We start from the raw sequence: 14,496 nt of genomic DNA on the forward strand, positions 1-14,496 counted from the left end.
TCCCATACTAGCAGTTAGCAGCTGTGCATCACTGCAGGTTGCCCAGGACCAAACCAGAGAGAGTCGGACCTGCCTTACCACCATTTGTCCACCATCCAGAACTGTAATGTCAGTGCTGACATGTACACATAAGAAACTGTTGGACATTGAAATTGGGTCTCAAAAGAACTGTTGGCCCAGAAAGAAACTCACTACAGACTGATTCATTTGCCTGTCACCATAACCATTATTGCTTGTCTCATTTTCGGTTCTTATAAGTGTATTTCTAACTCATCTAGTGGAAATAATGAACAACATAGACTGATGAACAAGAACAGACCCAGAAACAAGGAGGCATGGATCAGACTGTCGGGCCTCAGAGGGAGGGCAGGGAAGGGTGGGGATAAAGGGGAGAGATCAACCAAAGGACTTGTGTGCAAGCATATGAGCCTAACCAGCGGTTAAGGACAACAGCGGGGTGGGGGCATGTGTGGGGAGGGTTGTGGGATGGGAATGGGGGGATGAGGACAAATATGTGATACCTTAATCAATAAAGAAATTAAAAAAAATAATAAAATAAATAAAAAAGAAAAAAAAGAAAAAAAGAATACATGCTAGTTTGCTTCAATTTGCCCTTCTTTAATTATTGATTTGAATAAACATAGCTTTCATATTTTTCAATCTTTTTATTTGTTACTTAAAATCTTTTGGTAACTTATATATTATATTTTACAAGAAGATAAACAAAATACTTAAAAATAATCATAAGATATATTTTAAATCAAATATTTGGGTCTATTATTGTGGGGTTCCTGTCCAGAGTATGCCAGATGCTCAAGGCCAATTAGAGTATAGAGGCCTTGTTCAGAGTATGCCAGATGTCCAAGGCTTCTCTGAGCATGGGAATCTTAATCAGGGTGTCCAAGGACAAGAGCAAGGCCACAATAATCTTTATGTATACTGCACAAGCATGGCCTTCTATAATCCAAAAGAACGAGGTCACTCTTTTGGAAAGAACCCTCTTTTGTCTAAGTAGTAAAAGGTGTTACTGACCCTCTGGCAGCTTGCGGCTACTTGTTGAGGCTGCTCCTATGTAAGGCTAGACTGCTTAGTGGAAGACTACTGACCAACCAGTATGGGGGCTGTATTATGGGGAAGATGCATTACTGAGCAGCAGGCTGCTGCTGTGGATACAGAGGCTACTACTACTATGTGGGAAAGATGTATTGTTACCTAGCCAGCATGTAGCTACCTACTGTATGGGACTTTTCTTTGAAGAACTTTTTGCCTAGTGGCTCCTTGTTAGCAATGGCTACAGGGCCACTAGCTTCTACAATAAAGATTCCCACAACTTCTCATATCTTCTCCGTCGAATACCTGGTGTCCACGGAGGTCCAGCTCTGGCAGAGGGGCTCAGACCCAACAGTTGGCATAGTGAAGCAGGATGAAGGAACTGAATTCTTGACAATTATATAAATTGGTTTTCAGTGAATGATGAATTTTTTCTGCCAGGATATCAAGTGGTTGATAGGTAGCTGAGCAGATATAGATGAAAACGTGATGAAAAAAGATCTCACAAAATTTAAATAAGGAATAATCTTTGTATTCACAGTTGCCCCCTCATATTTTTAGTAATAAGTTTGCACCTGGTTTGCACAAAGATCACCTTAACCAATTAATTTAACCCACAGCTCAAAACTTATCTCTGGTAGGATTGGGTCTTAGGTATTTTCCAAAACTCTCAGGGAATTCCAAAATTCAGCCAAGATTATGAATCTATCATCTAAGCTAATGGATTTTCCATTAGTTAAAATTTCACTTTTGCAATGTAATAATTGTGTTATTGCCTAATTTTTATATAATAAGATAAATAATAATGTAATTACTATAACTGACCAGTAATCAAAATATAAATAATGAACAGATTTTCACTTAGATTACAGATTTCAATGTACTGGCACAAATGAATGAAAGAAGTGATGATTTTGCACAAATAGTTAAAAGAGAAAGTATGGAAGCTAGTAATTGGATTTAATGGTGAGCTATTTTATTTCTCTTTCTGTGTTATCTATTATGATGACTGATTGTCAAATAGCAGATAAAGCAATCAATATTTTCATATGATTTGTAAAGCAGAGTGGCCCAACTAGTAAGCCAGTTGTTATTTTGGCAAATTGTGCTAACTTATGTTTTTATTTTTTAATCTACATAAATATAATTTTTAATAAACTAAAGAAACATCATTTAAAGTTGAATCAATTATAATGAAAGCCTGGAACATAATATTATTACTGAGACATTTTTAAAAGTAATACATAGTTAGAGGCAGATCTTATTGCTTGAAGAAAGCAAATAAGCCCGAGAACACTGTTGGATATTACATTATATTAATAGTGTGAAATATTTAAGAGAATTTTCTATCACATATTTGTATAGTGTATATATTTGCTTACACTTGTGCAAAAAATATTTTTACTATGAAAAAAGCTTTCAGCATATTCTGAAGAACTTTTTTCATTGAAAATTCATTTTACAGAAATATAAATATACTAGAGGCCTGGTGCATGAAATTCATGCACGGAGGGGGGGGCGTGTCCCCCAGCCCAGCCTGTACCCTCTCCAATCTGGGACCCCTCGAACGATGTCCGACTGCCCGTTTAGGCCCGATCCCAGATCGGGCCTAAACGGGCAGTTGGACATCCCTCTCACAATCCAGGACTGCTGGCTCCTAACTGATCACCTGCTTGCCTTCCTGATTGCCCCTAACCACTTCTGCCTACCAGCCTGATCACCCCCTAACCACTCCGCTGCCAGCCTGATTGATGCCTAACTGCTCCCCAGCCAGCCTGTTTGCCCCCAACTTCCCTCCTCTACCGGCCTGGTCACCCTTAACTGCCCTCCCCTGCAGGGTTGATCGCCTCCAACTTCCCTCCCTTGCAGGCCTGGTGCCTCCCAACTGCCCTCCCCTGCTGGCCAACTTGTGGTGACCATCTTGTGTCCACATGGGGGCAGGATCTTTGACCACATGGGGGCAGCTATATTGTGTGTTGCAGTGATGGTCAATCTGCATATTACTCTTATTAGATAGGATAGAGGCCTGGTGCATGGGTGGGGGCTGACTGGTTTGCCCTGAAAGGTGGGGGTTCCCTTGGGGCGTGGGGCTGCCTGAGCGAGGGGCCTGTGGTGGTTTGCAGGCTGGCCACGCCCCCTGGTGACCCAAGCAGAGGCCCTGGTATCTGGAATTTATTTACCTTCTACAATTGAAACTTTGTAGCCTGGAGCAAAGCCAAGCCTGCTGCTTGCTCCGTGGCCAGCAGCAATTTCTGTTGGAGTTAATTCACCTTCTATAATTGAAACTTTGTAGCCTTGAGTGGAGGCTTAGGCCGGCAATAGGAGGCGCAGAAAGCTTGGCTTCTTTTGTTACCGCGGAAACCCTCCCACTCTCAGTGGCTGTAGCCATCTTGGTTGGGTTATTTGCATATTTGCTCCTGATTGTCTGGTGGGTGTGGCTTGGCTGGTGGGCGTGGCTTAGGCATAGCGAAGGTGTGGTCAATTTGCATATTACTTTATTATTAGGTAGGATATTTTAATTAATAATACTGTATAAACCACAATTCTTACTTGAAAAGATACATTAAGAGTGAAATATATGCTTAGAATAAAAAGACAAATATTACTTAAATAAAAAATTTTGCAACTGGAGGTCAATCTAGAAATTATTTATTCAATCCACACCATTGGTATTCCATTGTATGTCTCTTCATTTAATTCAGCATTGGAGAAAAGAGTGATCATTGAAAATAAAATAAATTATATAAATTATAACACTTTTCAAATGTTCTGAGAACAAATGGGCATAAACTATAAGATACATAGATATTCCCTACTCAATTATGTTGTCTGCCTCTGATTTCCTTAATATTTGCTTTTATAATGGAACATAGAGAGATTTTGCTTTCAACACAATTACCTAGTAAAGTTGGCATGTTACACAAGTGTGACATGCCATCTGTCTTCCCATTGGCTTCATGGGGTATGCATAATCTTTTGATCTTACTAAAATTGAAGTTTGAGTTCTTGCTTCTCAGGCTCAGTAACTTGATTTAGTCAAGAACCAAGAGATTGCTCTACTTATCAGAGGTGGAAAGACTAAGATCTAGCAGGAACAGGTGACTGATCAATAGAATCTGGATCCCAGTGTATTATTTTTACAACGATAAATATTTGTATTGTGTACCAAAATGTTTGCATCAGAGTAAACATCACTTTCTCTCTTCATGGGAAAGAATCGAAGAAAATATGAGAAAACAAATAAACATCACCCACAATCTAATCAATAGATGAAAACAGTTATAATTTTTTCTGCATGAAATTTAAATATTATAATATTATGTGTCAAATTTTGCATTCCTTTTTATTTTACAATGATACATATGCAAGAATTCCTTTCTTAATTAGATCCTAGTTATATTTACATATTATCAAATTTTGCAGTTGGAAATTATTTTTTATTTTTGTTCTAGCATGTATAATGTAGAAGCTCCAAAATCTTTGTGGTGTTATTTATTTATTTATTTTTTAATGTGGTTTTAGATAGAGAGGCAGGGAGAGGAATAAAGAAACACTGATGAGAGAGAAACAACACTAGGCTGCCTCCTACATGCCCCCCACTGGGGATTTAGCCCACAACCCAGGCATGTGTCCTGACCAGGAACCAAACCAATGACCTCTTGGTGCATGGGATGATGCTCAACCAACTGACCCAACCAGCCAGGATAAGAGTTCAAAATCTTAATATGTTAATTAGCCTTTTCATTTTTTGAAAACATTTATTAATTTTCAAAATATCTGTGACTTTTCTAAAATGACTCTAAAATTAATTTCAGTTCTGAGGATTTTTAAGGTACTGTGACTGGTGATTGTGTTGTTACCATAGACAAGAAATAAAAAAAATAAAAAAAATTGGAAATACAGTACTGGTTGAGAACTCTTGTTCCAAAGAGCACAAAAGGCATATGGAAAACCTTTACCAAGAACAGGAGAGATTTAAAGCATGTTTATTTGGTGGTTAAGAATCTTATTCTACTAAATTAGTTATATAAGACATGTCACATATTAAAACTGTCTCTAGATGAAATCAATCTATCACAGAACCTCCATTTTTCTGGGTTAGAAGAAAATCCATCTTCATTGTGAGTAGGGTTCCCAAGATCATGCAAAGAAAGCCAGGCTCTTACCCACTTAAGAATACTTAAGAAGATCCCTCTCATCTTTGGTCCATAATACTCTGATAAGAATTTCATACACCTTGAAGAGTTTGACCCTGCATCTTCTGTCTCCTGTGTGAGCATAGAAATCTTTTTAGAGGCTCAGAGCCTAGTACCTGTGCTCCAACCTTCTGAAGTGTAACTTGTGAAATAGTTCCTCTCCAAGGTTCTACAAGCAAACCTTGTCTAAGCATAACAAAAAAACTTAATTTTAAAAAAATCAAATGCAATGAAGGGCTTTTGTCATCATAAAAACATTTGTTTTCTGAAGCACAACCTTTTTAAAACAAGGAAACACAAATATCAGGAAATGGATTGGTTGACATTAAGGCAAGAAAACAATGAGGGTGGATAAAACAGGAACAAAGTACAAATAAATACCTTTGTTGATTGCTCTGCTATAATTTGAACATACTACTAAATTGTATAGCAGCAACAAGTTTTAAAAGACTGAGAACTGATGGAAGGTAGATAGAAATGTGAAGGATATGATAGGAACTATTCATTGAATCACAGCATCACATATTCATTGAATCACAAATCCATATTTTAATGCTGGAACTATGACTGCCCCCAGAAAACCACATAGCAAGTTGAATATCCATTCCTGTTTAAATGTCTGGGACATAAATTATTTACTTACAAAAGTAGAAGAAGCATTTGCATATGTATTCAGGCTAGAGAGATATTGTGATAGTCTATAAAATTTGGTGGGTTAAATTTTGAGTAATTATACTATACTAGAGGCCCAGTGCATGAAATTCATGCACAGGTAGGGTCCCTAGGCCTGGCCGGCAAACAGGGCCAATTGTGGCCTTCTGGCTGCCAGCCAGGGCCTTCCTTTGTTCTGCGCCACCCTCTTGTGGTCAGCGCATGTCATAATGAGCGATAGAACTCCTGGTCTCCTGGTCGAACTCCCACAGGGACACTCTGTATATTAGACTTTTAGCCTTTTATATATATAGATACTATATAGCAAGTCAGTGGAAAAAATTCTCAAAAGCTTAGAGAGGAAAAAAAATATCTTAAAATTTTCAGGAACATGGTAAGCCAACTGAATCCATGTTACTGGTTAAGCCAATTTTGTAGAATGTGAATACTTTTCACAGCTGCTCTGTGGAAAAGAAAAAGAAAACAAAAAACACACAACAAACAATCAGATGATGGAATGGAGACTACTTAGATACTGGAAATTAGTATATCAGGGATATGCAAGGATTTCTTATTGTACTATAGTATAATATAATACTTGCCTGCATTCAGTTTGAACCCCCATTGGGCTGTTTTCCCTATGTCAGATATAGAACCTCACTTTAAGTTTTCAATTGTATGTGTGAGTAAATTTGCAGCACTGCTTCATATCACAGCACTGCTTCATGTACTGACTAGAAATTCAGACAAGGAGGGCTGAACAATTAGCAAATTGTTTTTTCTAGGGCTTCTCCAAATATCCTAACATAGTTTCTGAAGGAAAAACAAAACACATAGAGGGCAATCAAAACAATCAGAACATGGTGTTCAAAGACATTAAAAAAGTAGGCCCAGGCCAACTAGAGAAGGAAGAAATATTGTTAACTATATTCACCATGCTGTACATTAGATCCCTGGAACTTATTCATCTTATAACTGGAAATCTGTACCCTTTGACCAATATGCTTTAATGTTCTTGCCACAACAACAGCAACAAAATGATAATTATGTAAGGTAAAGGATGTGTTAACTAACCCTCTTGTAATAACCATTGTGCAATATATATATTTATCAAGTCATCACATTTTACTTTAAACTGAAATAACCTCATATGTCAATTATACCTCAATAAAGCTAGAAAAACAAACAAACAAAAAAAAACAATTGCATATTTTACCATTTACTTTTATTTACAACTTTAAATAAAAGTACTTTATTTATACTAATAAACATTTTGTGAGTTTTAAAAAATAAAAGGATTGCGTTGTGGATTGGAAGGGGCACTGGGCCCCAAGAGTAAACAGTGCAGCCCATTTCCTGGATGTCTGCCAGCGCTGTCACAGGGCAATGTTACAGGGAAACAAAACATGTTGTAAATATTTGTGATCCATCCTTCCTTACAATTTCTAAAGAGGAAGAACTGTTTTCTTTTCTGGCAAAACAATTAGCATTCACTAAACCTGCTATTGATGGAACACACCACTTGTCAATTCTTGAGAAGGGTAAGGAGATGAAAAGGGATGGAAAAAGGAAAATTGTGAAAGTGGAATATATAAAGGAGAAGAAGAAAAAGGAAGCTGAGTGAGTAAACAACTGTTAGAAAAAGTACAACAGTGAAGAGAGATATGTGTACAGAAAAGGTTAGGAACTTTTTTTTTTTTTTTCTTTTTTTTTTTTAATGCAGTCCTGCCTTACTCATTTCCTGGAAGAAATCTACATTAAACTACTAAAATTACTTTTCAAAGGTTTAACATAGAATTTATGATTCTTTTAAATGTCACGCAATGCTGGAGCTGACCTTGAGATGGCTCCCGTACATTTGTATTACACATGTGTAAAGTGAAATGTGTGTGAACAAATGACAGGCAGAGGAGTGAATGAGGTGAGCGTAGCTAAGAGGTGGTGGCAGCTGGACATGGAGAGCCGCTGAGTCATTTTACTGGATGGGAAGCTATCCTGCCCGATAGAGTTTGCTCTACTCAGAGCAGCCACGGTGCTGAAGCTTACGCAGCCCTTCTCTCTCCTCCATGGCCAAGCTCCTGAAGCTCTCCCTGGGCTTTTAAATCCATAATGCATGACTGTTTAATGTTTCCATGGTTTAATATGTATCCTAATAACATAGCCCATCCTAAGTTTTTCTCTATCTTGGAAAACCAAATGGGAAGAATGGTATTTTGTTAGAGCAGGCAGATGGAAAGATATGAGGTGGGAGAGGCTGGGAGAGGCGGCTGGGGCTTGGAGGAAATAAGGGTGAGACGTGACAAACTGAAAATAGACAATGGAGGGGGCAGGCCCCTATGTGAGCTGGAAAGGTTCAGAGCCCTTCTGGATGTGGTCTAAGGGATGGCTCAGCACCAAGACGAAGGCGCTTTGTAGCTTAAAGATACGTTTCTTTTGAGACCTGAGGAAGGAGGTGACTACCTCCTTGCCTAGGGGAATTCCAGCCTAAAGGTATAAATCCTCTAAACTCCCAAATATTGGGGCACTTGGTCTCAGCTGACCTGCCTGCTCAGTCCTCTCTGAGTGTATTGCTTTTCTACAAATAAATCCTCGCCTGCTTTTGCTATTATTTGCAGTCTCTTGTTTGAATCCATTCCTACCAGCAAGATAAGAACTGGGGAAGAGAGTACGGTCTCCGGCCAGAGTTCCTCTGCCCCTACCTCCATTGTCCACCACTGATAATTTCACCTCATATTGAAGCCAATTTTTGATATTTCAATCATGCACGTGTTACCAGGGAGACGATGGACCTCGGTCCTTATCTTCTTGAAGGAAAGATTTCAATCAAGAGACAAAATGTAGCAAAGTATAGCAAAGTAAGTAGGAATGTACCAGCCACAGCAAAAATATACTCAGGACAGTGAAACAAGGAAGGGCCTAGAAGCAGCAGGAAAGACTGGGCTGGGCTGCTATGGCTCACTGAGAAGTCAGAGAAAAGGGGACCTTGGAGAAGGTCCAGGGGGTTAGCCGGGGATGAGCTGCCTCTGCCCACGGCTCCCGTGTTTGCAAGTTTCTCCCTTAAAGAAAAGAAGGGAGAAGGGACTGGCATGGTGTGCTCCCCTGGGGGAAAGTGGACCCTGGTCTTTTATCCTGAGTATATTTGTCTCTCTCTTGCAGATGGAAATCTTAGAGGATGTCTAAGGGGAGGGTTTTAACAGAATACTCACCATTTTTGCTTGTGTGCTCTTTCAGGATGGAGGTCTCCACTGATTGGTGGGTGCCAGGGCAGAGGTCATTAGTCAATATAGCTGTTCTTGAGGCAGCCACGGCATCCCTTGTCTGGTTTTGCTGCTTTTCTGGGCCTGGAGCTGAAATAAACTGAGGCCTAGATACTATCTTTAGGGAGAAAAAGGTCGGGGGGGCGGTGTGTGTGGTCTAAACCACATGACTAGCAATATGAAAGATGAGGGGTCCAAACCACATGACCAGTGATATGCTAGGAGAGGAAAAGTCACCCTGAGGGTGAGGCTCTTGTTTTCCCAGTTTTGCCCCTTACTAGGCATCTGAGGCTTTCTACCCTTGTGAATTTCTGTACCTGATCCATGGTCCTTGCTCTGCTCATGTCTAACTGCCCGTAGCACAAGGATATACTACTTTTGGAATATAGGGTATGGCAAAAAGTAGGTTTACAGTTGTGACTACAGGAAATAGTTTATACTTGTATTGTGTTATTTATTAATTATTATATTGTTTTCAGTACAAACAATTGGAAGCCTACTTTTGTTGCATCCTGTATAATGCTGTAATACACATTGCTTTTCAAATGTGTAGAATATTTCAAAGCAGGTTTAATCAAACTTAACTTTATTATTATGGGTGTTAGTTTTTCTTATAGATACTATTCATTTTTCTGAATATTAATGTTTTTATGAAAAAAAGTATTTGTTGCCTAGGCTGGGTAGCTCAGTTGGTTAGAGTATCATCCAGACACGCCAAGGTTGTGGGTTTGATCCCAATCAGGGCACGTTCATGAATCAAGCAATAAATGCACAAATAAGTGGGATAACAAATTGATCTCTCTCTCTCTCTCTCTCTCTCTCTCTCTCTCTCTCTCTCAAATGCTATTTTATTCCTCTTAAGGCTATTTCCACTACATAGGATTGTAGAGATAACAGCATAGTGGAGTCATCTATATTCAATTTCAAAGAAAGAAAAAATTCGGAATGATCAAATGAAATCCTTCACTTTTCTTTCTCTTGTAATATAAAGAGAAGATCCATAAAATGTCTGCGTAATCTGAACTTCAGTTTCAGAACTCAATTAAAATAACAGTTTTACTTTGAAAGATGAGAAAACTAATATTTGATTTTCAAATCAATTTTAATATTAACCAACGAGGTGCATGCTACAATAAAAAACAAAAGGCGTTTTATTTGAGCAAAAAGATTGCAATCTGAGAGATGCATTTTCAGGTAACTATCCAAACTGAGCTCTGGAAGGAACAAAGAAAGAAGGGGATTATAAAGGCAAAAAAACTACAAAATGTGATTCTTTCATGCAAATGAAGGCTTGCTAGCTAGGTTAACAAGGATTAGTTACTTCCAATATGCAAACAAGGAAGGTGAAAACTACAAGGAAAGAAGTCCGTATGTGTCCATGTACCAACTGTCGTACCAAGATGTGTATGGCTCAGCCTCCAGCTGAGTTTAGCAACAGGTTTAGTAACTTCATAGCAGCTCTGATAACTGAGCCAAGATGTGCATAGGCCCCATTTCCTTAATAGCCTCCTCATTCTATTTTAAGTAGCTCTCTTAGCAATGTGTATTCTATGTCATTGTCTCCATTATTATGTTTTATTTGTAAACTAGAGGCCTGGTGCTTGGATTCATGTGGGGTCCCTCTGCCTGGCCTGTGGGGATTGGGCCGAAACTGGCTCTCCAACATCCCCAGAGTGGTCCCAAATTGCAAGAGGGCAGTTCTCAAGTGGCACACCCTGGAATCAGGCTCTCTCCTCTCTGGTTCCAGGTGTGTCACCAGAGAACCACAGCTGCCAAGTCACTGCAGCTCAGCAACTCCTGCTTTGAGCATCTTCCCCTTGGTGGTCAGTGCACATTATAGCTACCGGTCGGATGGTCAGACAGTCACTTAGGTTTTTATATACATAGGTAATTTAAATGTAATTGAAATATGTGCAATAAGCTGTAATATTTTCGGTAAAAATATTTTGATACCCAGTATTTAAAAAAAATACTAATTATGAATGAAAGAAAATATTGAAATGGCTCATATATTTCCATTCAGGTAACAAGCAGTACCCTAATGGATAGACTTCTCTGAACCAACCTGAAATGAACTGATTGCCAATTAAAATACATTCAAGCTAAAAATGATCCCAAGTCAAAGTTCAAAGAAGTATTTTAGAAAATGTCTGATATACACATTTTTCTCCATATGCTTATAAGTAGAATTCACTTATCTTTTCCTATACCTCCACCCCATTACTTCTGATATATTTTCCTCACTGTATTCATTCATAGCTCAGTTTTGCTGTTTTCCAACACTGCAAGTGTACATCTATGCAATCTTTAAACTTTTAAATCCCCAATTATCTTCCTAGTAGCCATTGATTTTGCCTGTAATGAAAATATGAGTATTCTTAAAAGAGACAGACTGCTCACATTGCAGCCCTCTAGAATTAAAGACACGTGTTCACTATGCTCCATATGCCATCCAGCTGGCTAAGCTGGTTGTGTTCTACATAATCACTGGAATGAATACATTACCAAGGATGAGAAGAAACATGAGTGAGAGAGGAAGATGAAGGGGCCAACTGGACAGTTGGACATAGTAGTTGAATTGGTATAACTGTGAGAGAAAGAGGGGGCGGTGCACACAATAAGTTTACATAATCTATATATATATATATAAGAGGTAATATGCAAATTAGCCCAGACACCATAACAGTCAAGACCACTCAGGAGGAGGCTGCGCGCGCAGGTGGGCAGGAGGGGACTGCTGCACGGTGAGGCAAGCCATGGATGGCACAAGCCCACAAAGAGCAGAGCCTGCCAGTCACCACGGTGGCGAGCAGGCAGGCCCACAGGCAGCAGAGAACAGGGCCTGCCAGCCGCCGTGGTGGCAAGGAAGGCCACAGAGAACAGGGCCTGTCAGCCGCAGCACGCCGGTAGTCCAGCCTCTGTGCATGAGCAGCAGAGGAAACACCTTTTCTGACTGCTCATTGGCTAAGCTCCTGGTATGCCACTTGCAGTGTTCTTGGTAACTTGTATAATAAGAATCTAACAAGGTGATCTAGGGTTTTTTCACCACACTCCTGGAGGAAAAAAATGAATGTCCGCTGCTGGAGGGGCTAAGAAATGTCATATCCCGCCCTAGCCAGTTTGGCTCAGTGGATAGAGCCTCAGCCTGCGGACCACAGGGTCCAGGTTCAATTATGATCAAGGGCATGTACCCAGGTTGCAGGCTCTTCCCTGTCCGGGACCCAGGTGAGGGCTCATGCAGGAGGCAACCAATCGAAGTGTCCCTCTCACATTGATGTTTCTCTTTGTCTTTCCCTCTCTCTTCCACGCTCTCTAAAAATCAATGGAAAAATATCCTCAGGTGAGGAAAGAAAGAAAGAAAGAAAGAAAGAAAGAAAGAAAGAAAGAAAGAAAGAAAGAAAGAAAGAAAGAAAGAAAGAAAGAAAGGGTCATATCCTATGAAAGAGACATTTTGAAAATGCCTAAAGAAAGTTGTCATTTTTTTCTTGGTGAAGGGAGTGGAGTCTGTGTTGATGAAAACACCTTGGCGGCTGTGGTGGCTGGCAATAGCAGCAGCAGCGGGGTGATGGGGGCGGCCTCTTCCCCTGATCAGCCCGTTTGCCTCCTGCAGAGGGAGGCCAGACTGCGACTCAGGCCCGCTCCCTACACCATCAGTAGGACATCCCCTGAGGGCTCCCGGATTGGAGAGGGTGAGGTCGGGCTGAGGGACCCTCCCTTTGCACAAATTTCATGCACTGGGCCTCTAGTCTATAATAATAAAAGTGTAATATGCTAATTAGACTGACAGCCAAACGACCTTCCAGAGGTCCTTCCGGATGACCTGCCAGATGAAGCCAGGGCTGCGAGGGCTGAAGGCAGATGCTGCATCTGCAAGGGCCGAACCCCTTGCATGAATTTTGTGCATCGGTCCTCTAGTCCTATATAATAAAAGGTTAATATGAAAATAGACTGACCAGTGGAATGATGCACACTGACCACCAGGGAGCAGATGCTCAATGCAGAAGCTGCCCCCTGGTGGTCAGTGCACCAGAAGCCATGCTCATGGCTATTGAGCATAGCAGTGGTGGTGGGAGCCTCTCCCGCCTCCACAGCAGTGCTAAGGATGTCCAACTGCTGGGGAGTGGGCCTAAGCCATCAGTCAGACATCCCCTGAGGGCTCCTAGGCAGGGAGGGGACAGGGCAGGCTGAGGGACCCCCAAGTGCACAAATTTCATGCACCAGGCCTCTAGTTTTGAAATAAGTACAGTGATCTAGAAAAAAAAATACAACACACTAATGATGAAAGAAAGGCTGGCAAATTTAAAATTCAGGAACAAGAGATACAAAGTATCTTATGCTGCTGATGTCAACAAAACATTTTTGAGCTGTGGAAACCAAACACCCTTTGGGCAGGGTGATATATCTAGAATGTCATTAAGTGATGGTTCCTCTCACAAGACTTCAATTCTGCTTAAATTATTTTATTTAATTCATTTTACTATGTTAAAATTTATATGTGTGTAAGATAAAAGGATCTTGTGGCATAGAAGCCAAACTGGAAAAGACAACAAGGATATGTATGTAGATTATGTACACATTCACAGGTTTGTTTATTATTAATTAAAGAAAATTTTCATAATTTGTCTTAGGAGTTCTACTAAATGAATCCTATTATCCATGGGACAAAAAGTCAACATTTTAATTGCTTTTGCTACAAGTTAATGAGATAAAGTTAACACAAAGCCCAGAGTTTTCCCCAGTAAGTCCTTCTTATGGGTGGGGTGATGCAGGTGTCAGTCTTGGTCTGTGTGCATCTTACTTAAATCCTTACTTGGATTCAACATAAGCAACTGAGTACTTATGAAAAATTAATGATTTCTTCTCAATTCTAATCGCTGTCAATTAATGGATCATTATGTAAAAAGATATTTACAGAATCACTTCCTTTATAGTTGCCAAGCTTATATTTACCCATTTCCCATTAAAAAAAAAATAACAACAACAACAAAAATATTGGCACCTGACACAGAAACAAAGAACAGGGCAATACAAAAGAAGAGAGCATATTATTTAAGAGGCATTAGTTGTGAGAGGCTCTGACAGATGCAAAGTGCATGAATGCGCATTTCTCTGTGATGTTTAACATATGTTGTCAATTAAAAATTGCTTGAGTAATATTTAACAATACAGATCTTTCATGTTCAGAGTTTATGGAAATAGTTTTAAATAGATGTTTCTTGCTTTAGTTCTGCATATTTAAGTTAAACAAAAACTACTTGCTCAAGTTGTGTTTTAAGCATCTTCTTTGAAAGATGCATTTTTTGATATTTTTCATTGGTGGTAAATACTTTTCATGACTGACT

The sequence above is a fragment of the Eptesicus fuscus genome, chromosome 8 (genome assembly GCF_027574615.1).
Source record: "Eptesicus fuscus isolate TK198812 chromosome 8, DD_ASM_mEF_20220401, whole genome shotgun sequence".
Taxonomy (NCBI): domain Eukaryota; kingdom Metazoa; phylum Chordata; class Mammalia; order Chiroptera; family Vespertilionidae; genus Eptesicus; species Eptesicus fuscus.